A 27,861-nucleotide genomic window follows, 5' to 3' on the forward strand; every position below is an offset into this window, starting at 1 on the left:
GGGGGGGCCGGGGCCGCGCCGCCTGCGATGCCGGGCGCCCGCCGCAGCCGCAGCCGCCGGAGCCCGGGATGGGGCGAGGAGAGGCTGCGGCGGACGCCAGCATCTCCCCGCCGGGGGCCCCGGGGGCCGCGGAGCCGCCGCCGCCGCTGCTGCTGCCGCCGCCGCTGCTGAGACCCAGCGGGCGATGGGTGAGTTGACCCCGGAGCCCGGAATCCGCGCCGCACCCCTGCATCCCCGGCGCCCCAGGCCTCGCCTCTGCGTCCCCACCACCGCCCCCCTCCCCCGTGCTGGTCCCGCGGCCCCGGGGGCCCTGTGGCCGAGGAGGAGGAGCGAGATGTGGGGGTCTGCTTAGCCGGCGCCCCCCGCCCCCACCCGCCTGCCCTCCGCAGCTCTCCCCGGCCGGAGGCAGAGCCTGGCGTTGAGACCCCCTCCTTTGGCTGGGCTGGGGGTGGGGTGGGGGCGTCCCGAGGCGCGGGGCTTCGGCCGTGCTTTGTGCGCTGCGCTCTCCCTTCCACCTCCGGCGCAGCCCGGGGCTGGGGGCGCGAGGCCTCAGCTCTTGCCTTCCCCACCCCCGACCCCGGGCTGCAGCGGCGGCTGGCCGAGGCCCAGGCGCGGTTGGGGTGCTGGGCGGGTGTGGGGGCCGTGGCTGAAGCTGTAACTACAGCTGCCTGAGTGGGGAGCGGAGAAAAGCGAACTGTGAGAGAGGTCCCCCCATCTTTTCCTGGGGAGGGGGCTCCCTCTCTTTGCACTGCACTGCCCAGGGCGGAGGAGGGCTCCTGGCTGGGGGAGGGCGCTATAAATATCGGCAAATAGTTCTGGAACCGGGGGTGGGGAGGGGAGCCTGCTCGGTTGTGCTGGTGGCGAGGGGGTGCCTGCGCTGGGGCGCAGCAGCAGAGGTGCTGTGCCCCAAACAGCTCTCTCTGATGGCCTGGGGGCTGGTGATGCTGTTTAGTCTGCTAAACACCCAGAAGGGGGATGTAGGCAGGAACGTTTTCCCTCCTGGATTCCTCTGTGAGCCTCCATCCTCCCTGGGACATGGGTGCAGATACGCCTTGATGGTGAGGTTGACCTGTCAGCCGGGCACTGAGCCAAGCGTGAGGATAGCAGCGAGAGCAAGATAAGGCTCTCCTTCTAACTGCTGCTAACGCCACGATTATCAGTGCTGCCCGGGAGATAGGCAGGGGTTCTGGTTAGAAAGTTAGAAAGAGGGGCTCTCTGCCCCAGGGAGAAGGAACCTACTGGACTAGATGACCGGAAGGTGGAAGCGTTCCCGGGGCTGAAGAAATAGCAAGAGCGAGGGCCTAGAGGTGTGAATCTCTGGTGTGTTGAGAGATGCTGTGCTGAGACACTGAACCGCCATGGAGCCGGAGAGTGAGTATCCGTGGTTAGTACTCTACCCTGTGGCCTCAGCAACCTCGGTTTGAATCCGAGTCGCGGCATGTTTGGCGGGGGCCCTGCAAGGTGTGCTGCCGAGAAATTACACCACGGAGCAGATCTACGGTGAAGAGGTTTATTGGGGGAGGGGAGAGCAAAAGTCCAGCTTGGAGTGGGGACATGAGGGAGAGATAGAGGCAGGCACACAGGGAGACAGAGGGAATGAGAGAGAGGGAGAGAGATGGGGTGGCTGGGTGCCCTTTTATGCAGAGCACCTAGCACAAGCTGCTGTGAGGTCCCTAAGGGCAGACCAGTGGGAAGGCCTGATTGCTAACATCAGGCCTTGGGCTGAAGGCTTTGGGACCCGAAGACTAGTTGGAGAAAAGCAGGTGGAAGGCCATGAAGCTGGTACTGAAGCTGTCTCCTTCGAGACTCTGTGTCCCGTGGTCAGGGCCACTCTTTGCCCATCAGTTCTCTCTTCTGCTGCAGCTGTCTCACTTCAGGAAGTTTGGTGTTCTGAGCCTCAATTTCCAACTCTGTCAAGTGGAGAGGGTCTTCCCTGGTATTTTGGCGAGGACTGAAAGTGACGAGGTGTATGTATAGGATGCCTGGCACCTGAGCCAGATTTGGGAAATTGCTGGCTGCTGCGTTATTATTATTACCTGTAAAATGAGGCCATCTGAGGCCAGCTGGCTCCGAGGCCAGTTTCATGGGGAGGGCACGCTCTGCCGAGGATCATGGGAGACTGGTGTGGAAGGGAGAGCCGAGGGTCACTGGGGAGCCATGCAGGAAATGGTTCTGGGAGGAGGTGAGTCCTCCGGTCCCTCTGGGTACCTGCCACCATGTATCAGGTTTCCCAGCAAAAGATGAGGTACACTGCCCTGCCCCCAGAGCGCAAAGGATCTTTGTTCCTCGTACTGTATGATTCTTCTCCTCTTTCTCCAGCCAAGTCTACCTCTCCGCATGGAGACCCAGTCTCCCTTCTAGAAGTTTCTTTTAGACATTCAGGTCAAGAAACGTGTTGTGTTCAGGTGAGGGTTAGGGACTAGCGAGGAAATAGGCCTTTTCCTCAGATTACTATGTAGCTGAGCAGTAGATCCTACCGGACCATTTCCGTCTGCCCAGCCCTGTGCTGGCTGCCTGGAATCCAGACATAATCGCTTAAAGCAGACTCTTGATCCAGTGGCCAGGTTCAGATCCTGGCTCTGTCACCTCTTGATCTGTGACTGTATCTCTGACCTCCACTTCCCTTACTCTAAAACGACAACAATGCAAATGCTATCATTTGATCGGTTTATGATTTCTGCTGGGCATTTGCTGTGTGCACCCTCTTAGAGGGAACCTTGGAAGCGATGAATTCGTCCCGGCGCATGGGTCGTGTATGTTCCTGTGGTCAGTGGCTTGCCTTTCTGTGTTGTCACTCAGACGGGGGAGGTGGGTAAGCTGACATGTGGCTGTCTGGAAAAATAAAACCCATGATGATGACTGTCGGTCAGTTCCTGTGGTGTAAATCTTCCCAGAAGTGGCCGAACGGGAGCTTCTAACGGGAGGTGGTACACACCAGCTTCAGCACTTAGACAGGCATTCAGATGGTGCCTACTAATGATGGTGGTTGATGAAAGAGAAAAGGACCCAGGGGCTGTTGATGAGATGACTCTGAGGAACTCCCGGGCAGTGCCATAGGTGAGAACTTTACCAGAAGCCATTGCCTAAGCCTCTGGACTGGGGGGCAGATTTTCACCCTCAAGGACCTGATCTGCAATGGGAGGGGGACGGACAGAGAGATTAGGAACTCTTTCCTGAGATCCCACACATCACTGAACCGTCCTCTCTTCTGCTCTCGGCCTGGCTCCTCCTCCTCTTCACTGAAGGGTCTAGCTGAACCCCACACTAGCCTAAGAGTTTGGAGATGAAGTTCAAACAGCTCAGCTCACCGATGCCCTGTCACCCGTCAGCAGCTTCCTCATGTACCACAGTGCCAGCTTTCAACCTCAGCTCAGATCAACCCGTGCACATCCTTCCCGTGGGAAGTTGTGCGTGTGTAAGTGTAATGTGTTCACGTTGCTGTGTATGTACATCTGAATACATGTAAACCCTAGAGGTTGACAATGTGTGGCTTCCTCAACAACCTGACTTTTTTTTTTTTTTTTTTCTTCAAGACAGGGTTTCGTACAACCTGGCTGTCCCAGGACTCTAGACCAGGCTGGCCTTGAGCTTATAGAGATCTGCCTTGCCTCTGCCTTCGCAGTGCTGGGATTGCAGGCATATGCAACCACTGCCCCGCTGTTTTTATTTTTTAAACTTGTATTTTATGTGTATGGGTGTTTTTTTTTTTTTTTTTCTACATGTGTGTCTGTGTGCCATCTGTGTGTTTGATACCTTGAGAGGCCAGAAGAAGGCACTGGATTCCCTGGAACTGGAGTTAATAGAGGCGTGTGAACTGTCGTGTGAGTGCTGGGAACCAAACATCAGTCAGCGCTCCTAACTGCAGAGCCATTTCTCCAGCCCCGGCCACCTCGATTTTTTGAGATGAAAGCTTTCATTGAACTTGGAAGCCTCTGACTTGGCAAGGCTGGTTGGCTGGCCAGCCCCAGGGATCCCTCCATCTCTGCCTCACACTCGAGTTGCAGGCAGTGTGCATGCCTTGTGTCTGGCCTTTTCTAAAATACGGGTACTAGCACTTTACCAACGAAGCCATCTCCTCAGCTGCTGGCCGTGGAGATGTTAATAGTTGTACCAGGAGTACCACAGAAATCCCCTATGCAGAGGAGAACATTGAGGAACAACGTGTTCACGATGGCTCATCCTGGTCCTCATAGCTTGAGCCTCACTGAGTCAGGGGATCCAATGTGAGTCCCGGGCCTTTCTGTTGGTCCACAGAGCATGTGCCTCTTGGCCTTGGCGTGTGTGTGTTTTTGTCTGGATGTGTATGCTTTTTAGTTTTACTTCGTGTATGTGTCTGTATGTGTGTGTAGGTGTGCAGGAGAAAGGATCAGACCCCCTGGAGCTGGAGTTACAGGCAATTGTGAGCTGCTTGGTGTGGGTGCTGGGACCTAAACTCGGGTTTCTGGAAGGGCAGCAAGCGCTTCTAACCACTGAGCCATCCCCGCAGCCCTGCTGTGTTTGTTGTTGATGTGTTTTCAGCAATCAGTCAGTGATAGACATACGGAGAAGGCCTTTGGAAAATGTGGTAACTGTGAATGAAGAGACGAATACACAAATGAATGGTTATCAGCCCAGCCCCCAATGTTCTGAGCTTTTCTCTCCCTTCTCCATTCATGATGGAGAAAACTGACCCTCCCTCCAGAGGGCAGCTTCACAATACAGAGAGATGGTCACAGGTACCCTGTTTGGTAGGAGTTACTGTCCCTACCTTTCAGAAAGAGACAGGGTAGGATTTAATCATCTATGACGTCTCCCATGGTCTAGTGTGGGGTAGACCAGGGACCATAGCCTTGTGCATATCTACACTGTTAACAGGCTCCTAAAATAATTTTGCTTGTGCTGCCTCATAGTGGAAATGCCTCTGTTGTCTGATGTATTTGAATCTTTTCTACAGACGTAAACTTGAAGATGAGAGACCATTCACATGCCTTATTCCTCAGTTGCTTTATGAATCTAGAGGGTTAAATGTCACAAAACTTTGGTTTCCACTAAAGTGGAATCCTCGTGAGGGAAAAGGCCTGGACTGCCTGTCCTGTCCCTCCCAGCTAGGAACCTTCCCAAAGCAGTAGCCCAGAACTGACAGGTCTAAATGGGCATTGTGGACTTAGGGTGTCTGGCTGGTAGAGACCTCATGATGGGTTGGCACCCTACCCCATCTGCACCTCCCAGTTAATGACTTGTTCCTGTTCATTGGGTACTTAACTCACTGCCCGAGGGCCAGAGGCTTCAGCTGTGTGCTCGTTGTGACAGCGGTCAAAGCGCCTGAGCATAGGCCTGAGAGTGTCAGTCCCATGGGGTAGTATGGGATGCCTGGAATGGAGGCTCTCAGCCAGGAAGTGGTAGGATCAGAGTTGCATTCCACTTGTAGGGACTATTTGTCCAGCTCCCTCTTGTTCTTCCAGACCTGGCCTTTCTCTCTCTGTGGCTATCCAAGGGCCTGCACGGACCTTCCCCAAAGCAGTGAGATGCAGAACCTCTGGGCTACCCTCCCTGTGGCACTTGCTTTTCTTATAAATGTCCCCTGTTTGCATCTGGTCTCACCTGCCAGTGTGGGGGTGTACTTCCCAGGCCCTACCTGGCTGTGCCTTAGAGCCCCTCTGTGGCAGAGCTAGGAACCTACACGACTGTAATGGTAAAAGTGTTTAGTCCCAGTACTTAGAAGGCAGAGGCGTGTAGATCTCGGGGAGCTCCAGGCCAGCCTGCCCTACATGGCAAGTTTCAGGCTAGCCAAGACTGCATAGTAAGAGCCTTTCTCAAAAGCAAACAAACAAAAGTGTTCTCTCTTTCCACTCTGTGAAGGGGCTGTCACTCAGGTTGCCAGACTGCTCAGCAGGTGCCTCTACCCACTGAACTGTCTTGCTGGCCCTGTTTTAAATTTTTGTTCCTAGGGATAGAACTCAGGGCCCTGGGTTTGCTAGGCAGCTGTCGTACCATCAAGCTACCTTCCCGGCCCACACAGCTTTAAAAATGCGATCCTGAAGATTGCGGGGTCTTTGGGCTCCCAAGAACCACTGTCTGGCTCCGTGAAGTCCAGGCTTCCTTATACTCCCTCTGGCCTTCTTGCTTGTTCTTGGTCCCTGTTACTAACCAGTTTGTCCTTCACTCAACATGCTATTTCTGGACCTTCTTGCTTCTTCTGGAGGCTGATTTTGGTCTGGGCGGATAGATGTACACCGGGAAGATCCTGATGGTCAGAGTATCATGGCAGTCCGACGGTAATGGCCACAAGAAAAGGGGCCACAAGGCCAAACTGCCAAAGAGATGATGGGAAGGGATGGCCCTGGGCCTCGCAGGCAGAAGGCATTCAATAAATATTCTTTAAACATTTATTAATGTTACTGCAGGGACAGCAAATGAGTGCCGTTTCCGGAAAGAATATGACTTGCCTGGCATGGGTAAAAGATCTAGAAGGTGCCTTTCTGAGCATGCCCAGTAAGGAGGGTTGTGGTGTTGTCTCCTGTTTCCACCTAAGACTTTGCCCCACCCTTCTCAAAAGAATATAGAGTGGCCAGGCAATAATAAAACAACGCAGAACTGAAATGAAACAGGTTTTTATTCTCAGCAGGATGCCAGCCAGGAGTGAATTCACTTCTGAGAATGTATAGCTCAAAGCTTTCAAAGAACTCCGGATGCCAACCAGGAACTATCTCAGAGGTGTTAGAGCTTTGGAGGACTCCCAGAAGATCAGGTCTTTGAGGACGTGGGTCTTTGGTGCCTGGATGCTTGAATCTGCCCTTTGTTGGCAAAGATAGCTGCAGTCTCAGAGGCTGTAGTGGAGGTTTGAGTAAGAATGAGAATTTGGCCAGGTGTGGTAGTGAACGACCTTAATCCCAGCACTTGAGGAGGCAGAGGCAGGTGGATCTATGGGAATTTGAGGGCAGCCTGGTCTACAAAGCAAGTCCAGGACAGCCAAGGCTACACAGAGAAACCCTGTCTTGAAAAAACCAAAACCAAGCAAGCAAGCAAACAAACAAAACAAAAACAGAAAGAAAGAAAAAAGAGGAAGAGGAGGAAGGAGGGGAGGAGAATTGGCCAGAACTGGAGGTTAGAGGGCCAGCAACAAGGCTCACTGGTTCCTTGTGTCTCTGTGGCAAAGGAAAAGAGTGATAGACAGACTTCCCGGCTTAGCTCCTGGAAGTATAGGAAAAGCAAAGCTGAATCCAGGTGATTGTCATCTCAGCCAAGAGAAGGGGCTGAGCTAGGGACCTCCAGGCCTCATTGCCAGGAAAAAACTGCCCATTTCGTAGGAGGAACGTTGAGGTCTGTGGCACTCAGGACTTACTCAGCGGTCCACAAGAAGAGGCCAAGGGTGCTGATGGTCTGTGATAGCCCAGGGATCTCTGTACCACCATACTACTCATACTGCCCCTGTCCCCAAGCCAGGGATCTGGGTCAGGTCTAGGGTGAAAGAAGAGTGAGGAGAATGGAGTTCTCAGAGCTCTGAGCTCTGGTCCTCTAGTGCGCGGGAAAAAGCCTGGTAGAGAAAAACGCGTGTTGCCCCAAAGCTGGCAGGAGATCTATGGAGATGGTTTATTCCAGAAAAAAAAGGCACAGGGGGAAAGGGAGGGCCTGTGAGAACCCAGGCCTGAAGGACCCAGCGGAGCAGGAGAGTGGCCATGCTGCTCTCTTTCATTTGCTGCTTTCCAAAAACAGATAAGAAGCCATTAAAGCAGGAAAATGAAGTTTAGTCTTCGAAAGGCAAGAGAGAAGAAAAGTTCCCTGATGACACTTAACCCCTCCCTCCGTCCGGTTCTGGTGCCAGCACCTGTGGGTAGCTTCCCTGTGGCGGTGGCTTCCCTAATAAGATTTTCCTAGTCCTAGTCTTAAGTGTATGTGGTACAAGGCCACACTTTTCTCCTTCTCCTCCTCCCTCTGTTCCTCCTTCTCTTCTTTTGAGACAGGCTCTAATGTAGCCCAGGCTGGCCTTGAACCTGACGTAGGAAGATGACTCCAGACTCCTGATCCTCCTGCCTCCAACTCTCAGAGTTACTGGGCTATGTAAGCCCTTATATGCCTGCCTGTCAGCACTTACTGGATCTTCTAGGTGAGAGAGTTAAGTTATTGACCAGGTGAGGAAGGTCTCATGAAGGCCAAGAGTTAGCTGGGTGGTGGTCTCATGGAGGCTGTGAATAGTGGGCTCAGCCACCAAAGCTCTGAGGGCTGGCCTCCTGTGTCCCAAATGGAGACCGTTAGATCCTGACCCAAGGGAAGGCTCCTATGGTAGAAGGGTCCAGCCTGTCTTTGCTATGGTACAACTGCCCCCTTTGTCCTTGCCAATACTCAGAAATACCCTCCCATAATATTGAGTCACCCTAATGCCCTGTCATCGTGGCAGGCTCTGACAGCATGGGAAAGTAGTTAGTGGACTCAAGCCTGCGTCTCGGGAGAGCCCCGGGCAGAGAGCAGAGCAGATGACCGGCACAGAGTGTTTGCCAGCAGGCTGCAAGAAGCTCAGAACCTACTGACACCCAGACCCAAGAGCCCTCACCTGCTCTGCCGGGGCCATGTTCATTGTGAGTCCGTAGATCCAGGGGAGCACTGCAGGGTCATCCTCTGCCTCCTCCCAGTTCGTGTTCATTCTTTCACACAGTGGGAACAACACTGTGGACATGGTGAGGGCTGAGGAGGGTTCTAAGTCTCTTGTTCCAGCCATTCCTCGCTCCCTACATTTGTTATCCCCATGTGCGGGGGGGGGGGGTCACTGCGGTTATTATAACAGTCAAGAGGAATGATCTGTGAGAGGCAAAAAGAAAATCCCTTTCCTACTGGCCACCTCTAGTCCTGCTTGTGTGCGATATGGCCTCGTCCTACAGAAAGCACAAATCACCAGGTTATTAATCACCTCCACTCCCAGCCTCCTAGGTGAAAAAAACACATTAAATATCTTTTCTCTTAAAAATTCCTTAGCCTGGCAATAGTGGTGCACGCCTTTAATCTCAGCACTTGCTAGGGTCTCTTGAGTTCAAGGCTAGCCTAGTCTACAGAACAAATTCCAGGACAGCCAGGGCTACACAGAGAAACCCTGTCTTGACGCAAACATACAAACAAACAAGAAAGAAAGAAAAAGGAAATTCTTGGTTTTCTTTGTATCCTCCACACCCATGCTCCTCCCAGCCCTGGGTGTCTCACTCTCTACACTGAAGGCTGAACTCATTTCCTTATTTCCTTTGTCTCCTCTCTGCACCTCTGTCCCTCCATCTGGAAGAGGACCACAGGGAAGCCACTTCTCCAGGGGCTCGGGAGCTTTGAGGTGATGTGACAGGCGACTCTAGGACCTTGATCATTTTCCTGAGTTGCAGACCAGACCCGAGAGGCCAGCGGTTCTGCTGAAAGTTTCAGGTGTGGCCTCAAAGAGGGCCAGTTAGTCACTCAGCAGACCACGGTTTATTACTTCTGTGTTAGCTTGTCCTTGAGCCTGAGTCATCCGACAGCAGGGCAGGCTAGAAGCCTCAGCTCTAGCAGGTAGCCAAAGCTACGGGACAGGTGTGCGGAGAGAGATTGCTGGGGAACTTGCAGCCTCCCGGCATGCTTGGACTTTATCCTTGTGTGTGAACATTATTCAGGGGCCACTGGGTCCAAGAAAGAGAACAGTAGTCTGGGTCCTGAGAACCTGACTGGGGCTCCCTCAGGAAGGCTGCACGAGTACCGATTGCTGACCCATGGGGTCTAGATTACTGCCAGCCTGGCTGGTTCCTGGAGACATGATTAGAAGTTCCTCAGAGAGGCTGTACCATCATCTTGGTAAGTGCTTGCATGAAAAATAAAACAAAAGGGGGGCATGACAGCTCCTAGGCATGGTGGGGAAGAAGGTTTATTGTAGATATGAGGGAAACCATTGCCAGAGGCATCTGGAAGGGCCTAGAGTGAGCAGGACCAGCAGACTGACCTGGGCTACTTGTGGGTGGGGATTAGGGGGTGAAGGAGTAGGGGGAAGAAGAAGTGAGAGGGACCTGGAGCCACAGCCAAGAAGCCAGAAGGCCATAAAAAGGGATTTATAACCCAAATGGCTGGTTTATATAGGGAAGAACAGCTTGGGGAAGAGCCAGCCCCTGGGCCGGGGTCTGCCCAGCCAGGAGGACCCTGTAACAGGTAGAGACTGAGGGATGCTGGAGGAATCTGGCAGCCAGGGTCGGGGGGGAAGGTTTGGTTTTGTTTTGTTCTGTTTTGATTCTCTGTAGGCCACAGGACAGAGGAGGGATGATATTCAAGGGGGTTGTTGAATGGAAGGACAGAGGGAGGCTCTTAGGGACCCACTGGGTGTGGATGCTTGGCTAGTCATCACTGAGTGGCCCAGAAAAAAGAATAGCAGGCATAAAGAAGTTGCCAACGCCTCCTTTGGTGCCAGGCTTGGGTCATAGGTTAGCAGCTTGCTTGTCAGAGTAATCCATCTGGAGTACACCTTGGCTTGCCTGCAGAAGCTAAGCCGGCCTCCTGGAGCGATGCTGTGTAACCAGCGGCCATGCTCACCTCCTGGGTGCCTGCTGTAACACCTGTCCCTCACTCTGTGGGTTGCCCCTCACCCCCATATCACAAGGACAACGTTAGGAACAAAGCTGCCTTTCGAGGGGCTTGACTCCATCAGCAGGGAGGTCCTGAGAGGATGGGGGAGGGGGAGGGAGCACCCCCTCCCTCCTCCAGCCCTCTGGGCTGGAGATAGAGCTAAAGTGGACCTTTGTACATTGTTCCTGGAAGGCTGGAGCCTGGGTGGGAGGTGGGAGGGGCTGGTACTGCTGGGACAAGACCGTTGATCTCAGCAGAGGGGGTTGAGGGGACTTTCTGGGGAAGGGGGAAGGGAATGGGATTTTCTTGGCACTGAAGTCAGGGAGGGTGTCCCAACAAGTATGAGTACTTAGTGTCTGGGTGCATCCGCTGGGCACCCCTGAGCCAGACAGAGCTCGTCACTGTCTATGTGAGCCCTTTCTCTACAGTTTCCTTGGGCCTGTGCATTGTTTGGTTCCAAAGTCTTTCAGCCAAGCTGTGTCGTGGGGGTGGGGAGAGAAAGTAACCCTTTGCTCCTGTGGTCGACATTCCTGAGGGCAGGGAGACATAAACAAGGGCCAGCAACAGGATGAGCTGCCGGGTTGAGACCTGAAGAGGGGGGAGAGGGGAGGTTGGGGCCAGGGGTCAAGAAGGCCTTGGGCTGAGGCTGGAGAGATGGCTTGGAAGTTAAGAGCACTGGCTGCTATTCCAGAGATCCTGAGTTCAATTCCCAGCAACCATATGGTGGCTCACCACCATTGGTTGCCTCAGGCAGGTGTATATGCAGGCAAAACACTGTGTATATAATAAACAAATCTTAAAAAGAAGGCAGCGGCCTTGGGCAGTGATATCAGAAAGAGGCAGCCAGCACGCAGAGATCTGAAGGAAGTGTGCTCCAGGAGGCAGGGACAGCCAGTGTGAGGACTCCAGGGTGAGGCTCAGCCTGGGGAGGAAAGGTAGGGAGGAGGAAGGTGAACTTAGTGAAGACATGAGAGGCCGTCTCAGCAGGGGCCTGTGGACACCCAGACCAGCCTACGTTTCATTCTGGGTGTGACATGCCATGAGCAATGGGGGTAGAGTAGGAGATGTCCAGATGGGTCCATCATTGTAGTGACCCTTGGTTGCCAGAGAGGGAGAGGGGTCAAGTGTCCTACCAGGCACGGGGTGAGGCTAGGCATAGCAGGAGTCTCAGGAGCTTGTGCGGCAGGCTCCCTGGTTGACATCCCGTTTAGTTCTTGAGAGAAGAGAGGGTGGCTGATTTTACCATACAGACAGGAACTCTGAGGCTCATTTGGTAGGTTGCCTGCCTAGGATCACTTAGTGGTGGGGATGGAGAAGGGCCAGGCTGAGTCTAGGTCCTTTCAGGATGCCTCAGAGAGCCGAGCTTCCCCACCACCACTGGGGGGGCGTTGGGTAGTCCGGAATGTTTATTTTGACCCTTTCAGCCCCCATTCCCTCTGGCCTTGGCCTCAGGAAACTGAGAGGTACCCAGTCTTACACTACTACCCAACTTCAACCTCAAGGTGCCCCCTGAAGCTGTGCTGGAGAGTTACTTGTGCAGGGAGCACCCCACTTTTTATTCCAATTCCTGGCAGAGCTGGCCTTGGCATGACTCTTGAATTTGCCTGATCTCTTGTTTCCTACTGCTGCCGAGACAGGGCCACCTTTTTGGGCTTGGGAGGCTGTGTGGCTGGCGGATAGCTGGGAGTTGAGGGGCAGGGACCCCTGTCAGATCCATCCCCCACTGGCCTCTGGGTTCCTGAAGATGCCTGTGATGAGTTCAAGTGGTATGTAGTTCAGTGAGGGTCAGAGGATACAAGCTACCACAGAATCTCACAGGCGCTAAGTAAGTTCACCTTCCTCCAGCTGCTCTCACTTCCTCTCAACACTGTTTAGTTCCTCTCTGGCCTCTTCTGTTTTGAAAGCTCAACCCGGCACCTCTCCCTAGCTCTACCCGGCCTCTCGCTACAGAGGTGGGAAGGCCCCTCATCTACCGGGCATGTCTTGGTATTTTGGCTTGGCATCTCCTTCCCGCTGAGGGGCTATGGGCAGCTGGGCCAGTATACGCCCATCCGTGTCACCTGGCGGTTAGAGATGCTTACACACAGAAGGGAGGGGCCGCCTGTGGGCATCCTGTTTGTTCATTGGTTTGCAGGATATTTACTGCACTGATGTTTGCCGAGTATCAAGTGTGTTTTTTGGGGGGAGGTGGGGGCAGGACTTGGTGGTTATAGCCTGCTGGGAGGGTGAACTGGAAGTCCAGGGCCTTTGAGCGGGCTGGGCTTGGAGACGGCCTCAGGGAGGTCGAGGCCATACTGAGTTGTGTGGGGAGGGAAACCACTGAGTGGAGTGTTGTGTGCAAAGGCTGGCTAAAGCCCGGTGGGCCCCTTCTGCAATGTGAGTGCTCAGAGCACTGCTCACCTGCCTTCCAAGTCCACCACAGAGGATGAGGGATGTGGCCAGGCCAAAATGGGACTCCTAGGCTGTTTAGGGGATCTCCTCTAGGCTTCCAAAGTCTCACCTGTGGTCAGCCACACAGATCTCAGTTCTCCAGTGGAAGGAAAGCTTCAGTTCCACGCTCCACTGTGCAGCTGTGGGCACTGGGCTACTTTGAAAGGGGCAGCACAGGTTCTTGCCCTGGATTCGTCCTCCTCGGCCCCCCTGCACAGAGTCTTTGGTCCAGCCTAGCACTTGGGAATGAAAGGCTGGAGGACAGAAGAGTGTCAAGGTCATCCTTGACTCTATAACAAGTGTGAGACCAGCCTGGGCTACATGAGACCCTGTCTCAACACAGGTACACACAGAAAGGCAGACAGCAAAAGGAAGAGACAGAGAGCTTGCTTTCAGGCTAGACACATCCTCCCGCCTTTACCTTCCATGTTCTGAGAGTTTCCCCTGAGGGGCGGGACAGAGTCCTCTGCCCTGAGAATAGAAAAAGCTCAGTGGGGCTTTTTGGTCCCTCTGTGGTTGATCACCTGTATTTGGCATTGACAGCTCCAGGAAAGAAAAATACAGCTGCTTCCTGCCTCGCCCAGCACCCAGCTTCTCTGGGAGAGCAGGGCTGCCTCTCCAGCTACCTGGTTACCTAATTTACAAGTGAGACCTGAGGCCTGGGAGGAGGTGGCACTGGGAAGCCAGTCTGTGTAGACAGCTGTGCTTGTGTGGCCTGGCTGAGATCAGCTTCCGGTCACATAACTGACCCCTTGTTTAACCTGGGGCACCAAGGAAGGAAAAAGAGACATAGAAGCCTGGACTGGACTGGGTGTCTCAAGACAGGTAACAGGTTGTGGAAGGGTGGGCAGCGGTGGCCAGTAGGGACCTAGGCAGTGACCCCCATACAGGTGGGGTGATGAGGAACGTGGCTTGAGGTGGAGTCAGATAGCCTGGCTTTTCACCTGTAAGTAGCCGTGTGTGGCTGGGCTCAGGATGCAGTACGGAGTGACATAAAGTACTCTGAGCACTTATGGGGTTATCTCAAGATAGACCCCTATTACCCCCACAGTTGCAGGTCGCTGGAGAGCTGTGGAAACAGGTTTGCAATCAGGCAGGCAAACAGTAACACCCGAGTCGCCGGTTCACCAGCCTTGGTCTGAGTTTCCAGTGAGCAGGGCCAGGGTGAAGTTCAGAGAGAGGGTGAGGATGTAAACGAGGAGATTCCTAGGGAGGGACATGGACAGGGCGTGTTAGGGACATTCAGAGAAGGAGTCCGCCCTAAGTGGAAGGGTCCTGTCTCGTGAGGCCCAGGTCTCCTCTTGGGACTTTTCTCTCACTTCCTCGAGTATCAGTGACTCAGCTACTCCACGTCAGACTGTGAGGGACCTGACATATGGACGAGTTCCTGTGGATGCTGGGTAGAGGTGAGGAGCTGCTGACTGTCCCTTCAGACCTCCAGAGAACTTAGGGCTTTGTGAACTGTGGTTTTAAAATCCCTGCTGCCAAGCCTAATAGATGTACTGTGGGAGCTCGCGCGCTAGTCCAAGCTGTTTGGCAGGGTAGGCGGGTGCAGTGGGATCCTCGTGGTTGCCTGGTCACTCTTTGGAGGCAGAGGGATGCGTGACTTGAGAACTGCAGATGTCAGACTGCCACCAGCCAGACTGTCCGTCCTCCAGGCAGAAGGAGGGAGGGCGGCACGCGGTGCCTGGCTGCAGACAATACTTCAGGCGTCTGCTGCCACCACGAACGGGATGACGACGAAGGTGGGAGTTCCTGGGAGGCGTGGTCTGATCCCACTCTCTCTCAGTCTGTCCACCCCTGCCTGGTTAGAGGGTTTAGCTGCATGTGTTCTCCTCGGAAGACCCTGCCTAACCCTGATGCCCTCTTCAGCCTCCTCATCTGTCCTCCGTCCCTCTGTGCTGAGCTCTGTAAGGGCTTTGTCCTTCTCTCTGACCCCTGCTACAGCTGCTCCCAAGTAGCCATCCTTACCTGTTCGCCCACCCGAAGCCGGTGTCCTAAACTACAGGAACTGTGTCTCCCCGGCTCGCTCTTTCTCTCACTGCCCTCAGTTACCATCCCTGTACCTCAGCCAGGCCTGGTGGACTCTTTGCTCCGCATTGGGCAACCCCACAGTCTTGCTGCAGGGGACTGCCCTGCATGAAGGAAGGCCATATCTCTGGGAGATCTGAGCCGTGGGCCTGAGGTAACACATGACTTGTTCTTTTGATTTACCCTCATCTGCTCTGGTCTGGCCACGTCCTGTCCACCTCTGCCTGTAAAGGGGCTTGGACAGGGACCCTTTCCCATTCCTGGCCTGTTCTTTGTGGAATGCTGTTCCCTCTGTCCATCTGTGTATTCACGCTGGGCTAGGAATGAATAGAGTGGTAAGGGCCCGTTTGTCACTGGTGCCCACATGGGGCATCCATATGGCCATCATTTGCCCTCAGTTGTTCCTCAGGTAGCTGGAGGCTAAGGATCCATCCCTGCACCCCAGGTCTCTCTGGCCATGATAAGAAACCTCCTTATAAGGGCTTGGCCAGGTCACTGCCCTTTTCTGGACTCTGTTCTTTTGTTGATGGGGACACAGTAAGGCTAACTAGACTTTCTTTATTTTAAAAATATTTTTGAAAATTTATGTGTTTTTTGTTTTTGTTTTTTTCCAAGACAGGGTTTCTCTGTGTAGCCCTGGCTGTCCTGGAACTTACACTGTAGGCCAGTCTGACTTCAAACTCAGAGATCTGCCTGCCTCTGCCTCCTCAGTGCTGGGACTAAAGGCGGCCATCATTGCCTAGCTGACTTATTTCATTTTTATGTGTGCGTGCCTGTTTCATCTACATGCGTGTGTAACATGCGCGTGCCTCATGCCTGAGAAGGTTAGAAAAGGGCGTAAGAGCTTCTGAAATTAGAGTTCGTTGTGAGCCACCATGAGGGTCCTGAGAATTAAAGGCCTGCTCCTCTGCAAGAGCAACAAATGTTCTCAGCCACTGTCCCCATCTCCACAGGCCTGTCAGACTTTCTTCTCCTGGGTCCCTTTTCTGCCTCCGAAGCATTGGTTTCTCTCCTGTAGCAGACAGTTAGCGCATTTGACCATATCAGGCCTCACGCGTTCAGCTGCTACCGGATCAGCCAAGAAGTTCCAGGCACTTTAATAAATGTCTGAGGAGATGGCTCAGTGGTAGGGCACTTGGCTGGCATGCTTGGGTTTGGTTCAATCCTCAGTACTGTGAAGAATAAAAATAAATATTCCTGAAGTTTTTCCTGTGGCATGGATCTTGTTCTATCCCTTTTTGATGGTTGAGGGAATGTGGAGATGGTTGGGATACGGAGAATCCTGGCAATCTGGTTGCAGCGTCTGAATATAGTCTCTGGATACCTCTCTGCCAAGCGATGACCCAGGGCCACTTCCCTTCCCACTCCTGCTCTCTTCTAATCCTGAGCCCAGGATCTCGCCCTAGCCCTAGGTCACTGTTATTCTCCCAACCTTACTTCACATTGGGTATTGCTTAGCATCTCACATCTGCTTCCTCATGGCTCTGATCCCCTCTTCTGCCCTCTCGGACCTTCCCCAGCTTCTGCTTACAGCGCTGCAGCCCTCCCTGGCTCTTGCCTAATATGCCAATGTGTGAAGCTATACCCTTGCCTGCGATAGTTACTGCCTTAGTTAGGTTTTCTGTTGCTGTGAAGAGACACCATGGCCATGGCAGCTCTTATAAAGGAAAGTAGTTAACTGGGGCTGGCTTATATTTCCAGAGGTTTAGTCCATTATCATCATGGCAGGAAGCCACACCTGCTCCAACAAGGCCATGCCTCCTAATAGTGCCGCTCTCTATGGGCCTGTGGGGGCCATTTTCTTTCAAACCACTCCTTGGTCCCCATAGGCTTGTAGTCACATCCATCTTCAAAAGTCCCCATAGCCTATCGCAGTCTCAACTCTGTTCAAAAGTCCAAAATTCAAAGTCTCTTCTGAGACCCGTGTAATCTCCTAACTGTAATCCACTGTAAAATCAGAATCAGATCACAGATATGATATCCAACATATAATGGCACAGCATATACATTATCATTCCAAAATGGAGCAAAGAGAGCATAGTGGGGAAACACTGAACCAAAACAAGATGGAGAACCAGCTGGGCAAACTCCAAACTCTGCACTGCCATGTCTAATGTCAAAACATTCTTCAGATCTCCAACCCCTTTCAGCTTTGTTGACTGCAACACACTTCTGTCTCTTGGGCTGGTTCCATGCCCTGTTAGCAGCTCTCCTCAGCAGGTATCCATGGCTCTGGCGTCTCTAACATCTTGGGGTCCCCAAGGCAATCCAGGCACCGCTTTCACAGCTTCACACAGTGGCCTCTCTGGGCCTCCTTGCAAGGACACCCCTCACGCACAGCTGGCCTCAGTGGCTTTCCTTAGTCACAGATGGGGATTCCACAACCCCTTCCTTCTATCCTTGACTCTAAAGCCAAAACCACATGGCCAGAGCTGCCAAGCTCTGCTTTCGGGGCCTGGAACGTGGCCCCACTGTTCAATTAACATTTTCACCGGCTTTCTGTGTCTGATGGTTTCCTTCATTGCCTAAGCTTGACTAACCTAGAACCTGATCTGTAGATCTGCCTCTTGAGTTCTGGGCTTAAAGGTGGGTACCACCATGCCTGGACCTAAGCTGTTCTTATTATGAATACAATGTTTTGCCTGGATATGTGCCAGAAGAGGGCACCAGATCTCATTGTAGATGGTTATGAGCCCCCATGTGGTTCCTGGAAATTGAACTCAGAACCTCTGAAAGTACAGACAGGGCTCTTAAACTCTGAGCCATCTCTCCAGCCCCTAAGCTGTTCTTTATTTCTTTATTTTCTTATTTTTCATAATTTGGAAGCTTAGCTAGGTGGAGATCTTGCCCTGAGGTGACCACTCCCTTTATTCCATTTAACATTAGAATTTTTTTTTTTTTAATCTTGTTATTTCCTTGAACACAGGACTTAGCTCCATTCTAATTCCTGGGACCCATTTTCTCCTCAAATTGCACTTTTTCAATTTTTCCTTGTTCAGCTTGCTCCTTTTCATTATGGGTCTGTATAAGAGTGAATGCTTACAACCACACAACAAAGTTGATACTAGGCTGTTTTGAGATTTCCTCAGTCAACAAAATTAATCCAAAATCTTTAGTTTAGCCTCAGGCAGATTTTTTTTTTTTTTTTTGACAAGTGTAAACAGCAACCCCATTCCTCACCAAAACAGCACAACAACAATCTTTAGGATACACACTAAAATTCTTCTTTGCAACCCCTTGAGCTGGCCCCCTCACTGTCTTCCACGCTCCTGTTAGTTTGGCCCATTAAGCAGCACTTAAGGCATTCTGCCGCTTTTCTAACCCAGCGTTCACATTCCTCCAAACAAAAGCATGGCCAGGCCTATCACAGCAGCACCTCAGCCCTTGGTACTAACTTCTGTCTTAGGGTTTCTGTTGCTATGAAGAGACACCATGAGCATGCCAGCTCTTTTTGTTGTTGTTGTTGTTGTTTTGTTTTTTGAGATAGAGTTTCCCTGTGTAGCCTTGGCTGTCCTGGACTCACTCTGTAGACCAAGTTGCCCTTGAACCCACAGAGAACTGCCTGCCTCTGCCTCCCCGAGGGCTTGGGATTACAGGAGTGCTCCACCGGCAACTCTTAGAAAGGAAAACATTTAACTGGGGCTGGCTTACAGTTCCAAAGGTTTAATCCATTATCATTATGGCAGCCTGCAGGCAGACATGGTGCTGGAGAAGTTGCTGAGAGTTCTACATCCGGATTGGCAGGCAGCAGGAAGTACAAGTGAGCCGCTTGGCTTGGCATGAACATCTAAGACTTCTAAGCTCACGTCCTAGTGACACACTTTCTCCAGTGGAGCCACACCTACTCCAATAAGGCCACAACTCCTAATAGTGCCACTGCCTATGAGCCTGTGGAGGCCATTTTCTTTCAAACCACCACAGCTACCTACAATGTATAGGACACCACTCTGCTAGGACCTTATAGATCTACAACCATCCCACTCTCCTGGCTGGCTGTTTCCTCATCTGCCCCCATCATTCTTGTAGGGTTGGTGCAGCTGGCTTACATGCCTCTATGCGTCCACCATCTCTGGATTAATCTATTGCAAACTTCAATACAATATAGCCCTAGTGCATGTAGCTACAAGAATTAGATTGTTCCTCGGTTGCCAAAGTCAGGTTCAAGTCCTCAGTGGCCACATGTGGTGAGTCCATTGTCACAGGGACTGCTGTTGAACAGCACTAAGGCTGGCCATGTGGGTCATCCTCAGGCACAAGCTGACCAGGTTCCTGCTGCTTACAGCCTCCTGGAGCCTGTGGCCAAGGCCTGCTTCCACTTAGGAGGGAACTCTGTGGGTCTCAAGCTCTGGAGGGCAGTGAGTCGCACAGGTGAATGAGTGAGTCCGGCTGCTTTACCCTTCTAAGCCTCAGTTTCCTCGTGTGTAAAATGGGAGGGTAGGCTCTTTATTTGAGAAATAGTTGTGAGGGACAGGCACGTAGAAGGTTTCTAGCTGGAGCTGGAGAGATGGCTTAGTGATTAAGACCACTGTCAATTCTTTCAGAGGTCCTGAGTTCAATTCCCAGCAGAGGCCAGTTAACAGGAGCTAGGACAACGCCAGCCAAGGGCACACCAGGTGCCAACTGGGACCTGATCAGCTCAGGCCAGCTCAGGACCATGGAGAGCTCCACAGTCATGTCTCTCACCCCCATGACACCTGTCAAGTGTTTGGCTGTACCTTGGAGTTGCTGATGCATGACTCTGGTCACAACCTCCAGAGGGTAATGGCCAGACTGAAGCTGGTCCTGACTCTGAGGTCATGGCTGGGTCATTATGATGGATAATTTTGGGTGTTACCCTACACAGGATTAAAAAACACCTGGCCATGCATGATTTCCGAGTGTCCAGAAGCTGTCTCTGGGGAAAGACAGGTGAGGGGAAAGCTCTGCCTTCAGCATGGGGGACACTGTCCAGTGGGATGTGGGCCTGGAGCAAGCAAAAAGGCAGAGAGTGAATTCCTCTCTGCTAGGAGTGGGCACTTCTCCAGAACTCTTGCTTCTCTGGCTTTGGGACTGGAGGATTCACACCAGTGGTTTGTGAACTCTCCAGCTTTCAGCCTTGGACTGGGAATCCCACCAGGCTTCCATGATTCTGAGGTCCTTAGACTTGGGCTGGACCAAACAGCTGCCTGCTGGGGTCTCCGTCACAGTCATGCGACTATACCGACCAACCTCCAAAACATGTGAGCCCAATAAATACCCCACCCCCTCCACATTGAGCCATCTCTCTGTCCAGAGAACCTGACTCCCAGCTGTGTGGGGCTTGGGCTTAGCAGTTTCCTGTTACCTTCCAATAAGAACCAAGGAAAAGGGTGTGGGAGGGGAAGGGAAAGATAGATGAGAAAGTCTGCCTGGATCATACTTCCCACTGTCCTACTGACACCTCAGCTTGGCCTCAGCCTCCTGTGTCCAGGATGTAGCTCATCTCCACCCTTTTACCCATCCAGCCAACAGGCCCAGTCCTAGGGGCAGGATGCATCTGATAGGGTAGGTCTCTTGGGGCACGATGCCATTCCCCAGCTCACACCTGCGTCGGCACGCTCAAGATTTGTGTGGCCTCTATGGAAGAGCCCCATCTCTCCTGCTTGTTGTTCTGAGATGCAGATGAGCACGCCCAAGGCCATGCACATAGCAAATGGCAGACCTTCGGGTTGGATGGGGCGATCTGCACCCGTGTGAGTGACGGTGGATACCTTGAGAAGGTTCTGGGGAAGCCCCTGGAGAATGGTTGGCGAATTTTCCTGGCTCCAGTTGGTCCTAAGTATAGGCCCCTGAGCTCTGGGATCAGTCTCAGCAGAAGGGCTCAAGGACTTTGTCCTCAGGAGAGCCACCTGCCTGGGCCTTGAGGGCAATCAGGTTCTTCATCAGTAGAACTTGGTTCTCAGGCAGCTTCTGGGATCCTGGGTTCCAAAAAGGGGTTCAAGCCAGGTGCACCCCAGGAAGCAAGGTAGGAATGGGGTAGTATCCACCAACAGTTCCTAGAGCCTGTCCTGGCAGCTGTGTGACAGTGGCCTTATCTGGAGCTCTTATCTGAGGAAAGTGAGAGCAAGGAGCCTTTCAGGCATGCTGATGGGAGCTCTAGCCCAGGTCTCTTCCCAGTCCCAAGCAGACGGTGGTACAGAGTGGCTGCTACCCAAAGCCAGTCCAGTCATTGCCTGTATGGTATCATCGTATCTCCCAGAGTTGACAGTTCCCTGCCACCCTTGTCAGACCGACCCGTCTGTCTACAGCCCTCCATATTCCACCTTGGAAGCTAATTTATTGGGGAGAGGGGGTCGGGGAGCAGCACATGTAAAGGGCAGGGGACAACTTGCAAGAGTTGGTCCTCTCTGATTGTGTGGATCCCAGTAATGAAGCTCACGCTATCAGGCTTGATGTCAAACTCCTTTACCTGCTGAACCATCTTGCCAGCCCAATCTGCCCAATCTTCGCTCCCAGCCATGGCTGGGAGCCCTGCATGATCTGGCTGCTCGTGTTTTCCCTCAGTTCACTGACCCCAGGAAGGCATCTTAGTCTAAGCCTAAACCACAGAAGCACAAAGGTGTGATTCTCAGTCTGAAGCCAAAAGATGGGAACTCAGGAAGCTGCTGGTCTAAGCCTTGGAGTCACAGGGTCGACAAGAGAAGGGAGAAACTTGCTCTGGTGCCTCCATTTTGTTCCTCTTAGACTCTCTTCCGGTTGGTTGGTACCCTCCCCCCGTATGAAGGTTGCACCTTCTTTGCCGCAGCCTCTATACTGCCTTGTCTGTCAGTCTTACTCTGTGGATGTGAAGAAATGATGAATGGCCAATTTCCCACGTGTTCCTTAATCCAGTGATTCAGTCACACTTCTCAGGGAGCTTGTCTGGCCACCCCATGAGTCTCTCTGCCCGTCCCCATCCTTTATGTCTTCTTTGTTACTTCCCGGGTCCGAACTCTATCCTGCACAGTGACCCAGCCCACACTGACAAGCTCCCCTTGGGCAGGGTTTATCTCTGAGAGTTCTCAGTGGCTGACGAAGTGTTAGCGGCTAAGGGGCCTGCCCGCTGCGTGTGGGATCAACTTAGCAGATGGAAGGGGCTTATGAGAGCTTTCCCACTGGCTGAAATGCCATCGTTGGCCCTTGGGAATCGCATATACACTACTGATCGGCTGTATTTGGCAGTGTGCAGGTTAGTTGGTGGCTACAGTTTCCTTGTCTACACAACCTGGATGACACGGATACCTGCTTTGTGCTGGGGAGGTTGTGTGAGGCTGTGCATGTAGCGTGCTCAGGGCAGTATTGGTGTGAGGCAACAGGCCTCAGTGAAACTTGGTAATGGAGGCAGAAACATTGCAGCAGGCCCAGTGTGCTCCTGAGTATTAGCCAGACAGATAGGTTGGCCTGGGGACTGTTACCCCAGACATATGGGTTGAATTTTCCTATTTGACCTTCGGGCCCTGTATACTTAAGTCATCTCACACTTTGTTTCACCTGAGATAAAGTTTCAGCCCCTAGAAACTGAGCATTTACCTCGAAGAGACCAATCTGGATTGCCAAGATTTTGGTGAAATTATTGTTACATCTGCTCCTGTGTCTACCAAACCTTCAATTTCAATATCATTCGTAAATATTTTTAGTTTAGGCCCCTGATCATCTATAGCAGTTTGCCAAAATACTTGTTTTCTGGTCTCTCCTGAATTTTCTGTTTTGTCTATGGAAGCTGCTCTGATTGTGTTATCTGGGCTACTATATCCAGAGTAATGGTGTTTAATTGCTCTCCGGATGAGTTTCTCTGCTGCTGACCTGAAATGGCCAACTTGAATTTTATACTGAGGCCTGTGAAAGGCCCCCATTTGGCATTTCCCAACAAAGGGTTACCTTCTTTGTCCCTTAGTCCAATGCTGGCATGTGCCACACCTTCCACATATTCTGGAAGGCTCCGGCTTCTTTTGGAGTTAGCTTGGCTCTGCCTACAGTTTCTTTCGAAATTGCCTTGCTTGCCACAGTCAAGACACTTGAAAGTTTGATTTTTTTTTTTTCTTAAAACCTTTAGAGTTTCTTTCTTCTATTAAAGTGAGAACCAGCCAGACTTTGGAATTGTTACTTTTATGAAGCATCGCTTGTCTCCAAAGTCTGGCTTGTTCTCAAGTCTCTGCCAGTACGGAAATCAGCATCTGAATAATACAAATAATACAACCTATACACAGTGCCCAAGAGAGTATTCCAAAGCAGCCACTCTCTTGTGCCTCTCCCAATAAATGGAGCCGTATGACTTCGTGGTATTCCTAGGCTCCCGATTGCCAGGATGCCTTTCCCCTCAGAGCTGTAACATACTCCTGGGTTGGAGCTAGCGGGACCAGGGCAATGTGCTACAGCAAGCTTGCTTGTCTTTCCGCATTCGTTAGGCCTGGTTCCTTCTGCTCTACCTGTCAGTCTTGTGTAACTGGTCCTATTTCTCCAGAATGGGGCTGGAGTATAGTGAGAAGAAATGAGCGTGCGCGCACGCACACACACACACATACACACACACACACACACACACACACCCCGCCTCAACTTTGGGATGCTGACCTCTTCCCTCAATTGAACCAGTGGGTATATATAGCCCCATCTCAGCCTGGGGATAGCTGATACTTGGCAAAGGTCAGGCTCCCACCCTCATTGTCTTCTCTGCCTCTGGTCAGAGGTGTAGGGTCCACTTAGGCAGCTAAGGATGCACGAATTTAAACCAGAAACAAAAGAGCATGTTATGTCTCTAGTACTGGCCTTTCCCTGCCTTTCAGGACTAGCAGATGAACTATTCCTTGCTTGTTTGCTTGCTTGCTCAGGGACCCTCCTACAATGATACCACTGAGGTCAGCCATGTAGCCCTGAGTTGGTCCCTGCAGTATCCCAGGCCCTGGTCAGAAAGGATGACTCTTGGTCTCTAGATTGTGTGTAGACCCCGTTATGACCACATAGATAAGAGAAGATCCTGCTGGAGGATTCCACCCTGGAACATTTGAACATTTGAAAGCTTACTGTGGCAGAAGGGGGTTGGAGAGATGGATGGCTCAGTGGTTAAAAACACTGGCTGTTCTTCCGAAGGTCCTGAATTCAATTCACAGAAACCACATGGTGGCTCACAACCATCTATAATGTGATCTGATGCCCTCTTCTGGAGTGCAGGTGTACATGCAGATAGAGCACTCATACACATTAACTAACTAACTAACTAACTAACTAACTAACTAACTAACTAACTAACTAACTAACTAAGAAAGCAAGCAAGCTAAATAAATAGAAAGAAAGAAAGAAACAAAGGGAGAAAAGAAAGAAAGAAAGCTTGCTGTGTATTCACTGTGCACTGGAAACTCCATGCCAGGTTTCAGGTATGAAGGCAGGTTCAGAATCGTGAGGAGCTTGATAAAGCTTGTCTTGTTTTTTCAGACAGGGTTTCTCTGTGTAGCCCTGGCTGTCCTGGAACTCACTCTGTAGACCAGGCTGGCCTCGAGCTCTCAGAGATCTGCCTGACTGCCTCCTGAGTGCTGGGTTTAAAGGTACAGGGCACCACCATCACCCAGCCAAGAGTGTTTCTTTCTGTTCTACCCTGCCGCTGACTGGAGGTGACAGGAGAGGAGAGTTGGGGCAGATGACCTGGGAAAAGAACCAAAAACCAGGAGAACAAGTTGCAGAAAGGAAGTTTTTGCTTTTTCTGGGTTTCTGGAGTTTAATCCCAGGCTTTGCATACTCAACTACACTCCTAATGAGTTACATCCTCTGCCCTGCCAGGAACATTTTGAAGGAAGGCCCCAGATGCCAAAGGCTAGGTTTCTGTCCCAGACCCTCCCTGCATAAGCTTTTCCACAGTCTTACACCCTGAAAGAAATACATTCTGTGCTCGGAGCGTGGAAAGCAGGCATGCCTAAAGTGCGGAGGGCCCAGGTTGCACTCCCAACACCACAGCCCCACCAAAATAACCACGTAAGATCCAAATAAAATGTGGAGTTCAGTTAATAGTGATATGCTGGTGTCTGTCTCCTCTTTGTGACAAATCTACAAATCTGTGGTTGTGAGTTGTGGGAAATAGTAGAGGCCCATGTGAAGGGCCATCTGTCCTGTCTTTGAAACTTACCTGGTAAAATGCAGCTGCTCCAAAGTGAACAGTTTGTGTACGTTGTGGGGAAGAGAAGCAGACAATCATCCCTAGCCACAGCCAGAGGCTAATTGAGAAATTAAATGGTTCCAGTAAATAGGAAGTGGTTGGGTCCTGTATCTCTTGTGAGTACAGGGGTTCATTTAGCAAAACAAAGGGAAAAAGCTAGGAGTGTTTTGTGGAATTTAAAAGGAAATGAAAGATCTGTTTCTATTAACATGAAAATCTTTTAAATTCATCACTAATTGAGGAAAACAATTGGATTAGATTTAGTGTTTAAATCAGATTTATGAGTTATACTAAGCTAGGAACAAAGAAATTGACTCTAATAGTTCATGCCTAGAAACCAGTCTACTTTTGATGTTGTTAATGATGTGGTGTGTTTTCTGTTGTTGGTGGTTGTATTTTGTTTTGTTCTTTGCTTTGTTTTATTTTTGAGACAGGGTCTCACTGTATAGCTCTGACCAACCTGGAACGCTATGTAGACCAGGCTGGCTTTGAGCTAAGAGACATCTCACCACATTCTGCTTCCTGAGTGCTGGGATTAGGGGTGTGAGCCAACAAGCCTGGCTGTTTGTTTGTTTGTTTGTTTGTTTGTTTGAGGCAGGGCTTCACTGTGTATGCCTGCCTGTCCTGAAACTCACAATGTAGCCAGTCTGGCTTTGAGTTTGCAGAGATCCTCCTGCCTCTGAGTGCTGGAATTAAAGTCATGGGCCACCATACCTGGCTACTGTTTTGTTTTTTTTGAGTGCGGTGGCTATCTTATGCTGGGTTTGAAGGCCCCCTTTAAACCACCCTTACTTTATTTTAAAAATGGTGAGATTTCTGGGATTTGGTGGCTCACTCCTCCACTTCGCTCTGGGAGGCTGCGGCAAGAGGAGTGAGACCCTATTTTAAAACCAAATGAAATGTGTTTCTTTGAGATTTGTGGCATTGATACAGTCTAGGAGTTTGGGTTGGGTTTGTTTTCTCTGCCAGTAAAAGAAGTACATGTAGCAGTAGAGAAATCTCAGAGCCACCTGCATAGGGGCAGACTGCGCGGAGGGGCACTTTGGGTTCATCCTAACCTTAGCCTAACAGATCAAGGTTAGGATGACGTGCATTCTGAGAGAATTAGAGTTTGGGTTTTGTTTTGGTTTTTTTCTTCCTCTCCCATCTAAATAATGGCTTGTTTTTGTTTGTTTGTTTGTTTGTTTGGTGTGTGTGTGTGTGTGTGTGTGTGTGTGTTAGTAACCTATAGCTCCTGTCAAGTGGAGTAGAGCCTCCATATAGCTCTTATTTATTTAGGATTTTTGAGACAGGGTTTCTTTGTGTAACAGCCCTGGCTGTCCTGGAACTTTGTAGACCAGGCTGGCCTGGACCTCAATCTATAGACCGGGCTGGCCTCTGCTGGGATTAAAGGTTGCTACCACCACCTGGCTCATGATTGCTTTTAAAGAGAGCCCAGCTCCCTGATAAGGGAAGCTCTCTGCCTACATATTTTACAGATTAGAGGTGGACCTTTAGACCCTTGTTTCATTAGGTAGCATGGCTAAATCAGTTTCTTTGGCCTCAGTGGGAGGTCCCAGTTAACAAAATAAAGAAACCAGGAAAGGAATTCCATCATTTGAGCTCAGAGTCGCTTTTATCAGTTGGAGATTTCTAAGCATCTAGAGAGGGAGAGAGGAGAAGTTTAACCCCAATCCAATTTTAGTTTAAAACAGTTTGTTGGGCTGGGTGTGGTGGTGCATGAAAGCCTTTAATACTCAGACCTGCAGAGACAGGCGGGTCTCTGTGAATACAAGTCCAGCTTGGTCTACACAGCAATTTCCAGGACAGCCAGAGCTAATAATAGAGACCCTGCCTCAAAATAAATGAATGAATGAATGAATGAATGAATGAATGAATGAATGAAAAAAGGAAAGAAAAAATGTGTAGAAGTGTTCTTCACAGGTCTCTCTTTCTCCTTCCTTAAATGATTTAAAAATTTTTTATTTTATGTACATTGGTTTTGACTGCATGTATTTATGAGGGTGTCTGATCCCCTGAAACTGCAGTTACAGATGGTTTTGATTTGTTTTTAAGATTTATTTATTATTTATACAATACTCTGCCTGTATGTGTGCCTACACACCAGAAGAGGGCACCAGATCTCATTATAGATGGTTATGAGCCACCATGTGGTTGCTGGGAATAGGACCTTTGGATAAACAGCCAGTGCTCTTAACCTCTGAGCCATCTCTCTACCCCCCTACAGATAGTTTCAAGCTGCCACATGGGTGCTGGGATCTGAACCTGGGCCCTCTAGGAAAGCAGCCAGTGCTCTTGAATGCTGAGCTATCTCTCCAGCCCATATTCACAGGTCTCTGGTCACCAGTTTAGCTGACTTCCTAGGATATACAGATATTAGAGGTAGGAGGTCTGAGGGAACCTTCCTTGTTAGAGAGAAGAAGATAAAATCAGGAGTTTATCCCAGGATGGGGAAGGTACCGACAGATTCACAAACACGTTTCCATCCTTTTGGGATTTGGCCTGGTTTCTTACCTTCATGGTGGTCCTCAAATCCCAAGGCAAGATCTTTCAAACTCCTAGGTTCTCAGCGATTTTTGTTTGTGTGTTTGGTTTTTGCGAAAATGAACTGAAAACTTTTGTTGGTTCTCTCTCTTTCTCTGTCTGTTTCTCTCTCATATACACATAGAAAGAAAGAAAGAAAGAAAGAAAGAAAGAAAGAAAGAAAGAAAGAAAGAAAG

General features: G+C 51.0%; 1 protein-coding gene across 3 annotated transcripts in view; it reads left to right on the forward strand.

The window, feature by feature from the left end:
- Positions 1-117: 117 nt before the first annotated feature.
- The window catches only part of Mgat3 (beta-1,4-mannosyl-glycoprotein 4-beta-N-acetylglucosaminyltransferase), a 32,949-nt gene continuing 5,205 nt past the window's right edge, over positions 118-27,861 (forward strand). The window contains exon 1 of one of the 3 annotated variants that reach the window (XM_055603047.1): positions 118-188. The gene's annotated coding sequence lies outside the window, so the exon portion shown is untranslated. Of the gene's footprint in view, positions 189-9,473; positions 9,781-13,746; positions 13,795-27,861 lie in introns of those variants that run through there. The other 2 variants (XM_055603046.1, XM_055603045.1) reach the window with 2 other exon arrangements.

This window comes from Psammomys obesus, unplaced genomic scaffold, assembly GCF_907164565.1.
Source record: "Psammomys obesus unplaced genomic scaffold, mPsaObe1.curated_primary_1811, whole genome shotgun sequence".
NCBI lineage: Eukaryota > Metazoa > Chordata > Mammalia > Rodentia > Muridae > Psammomys > Psammomys obesus.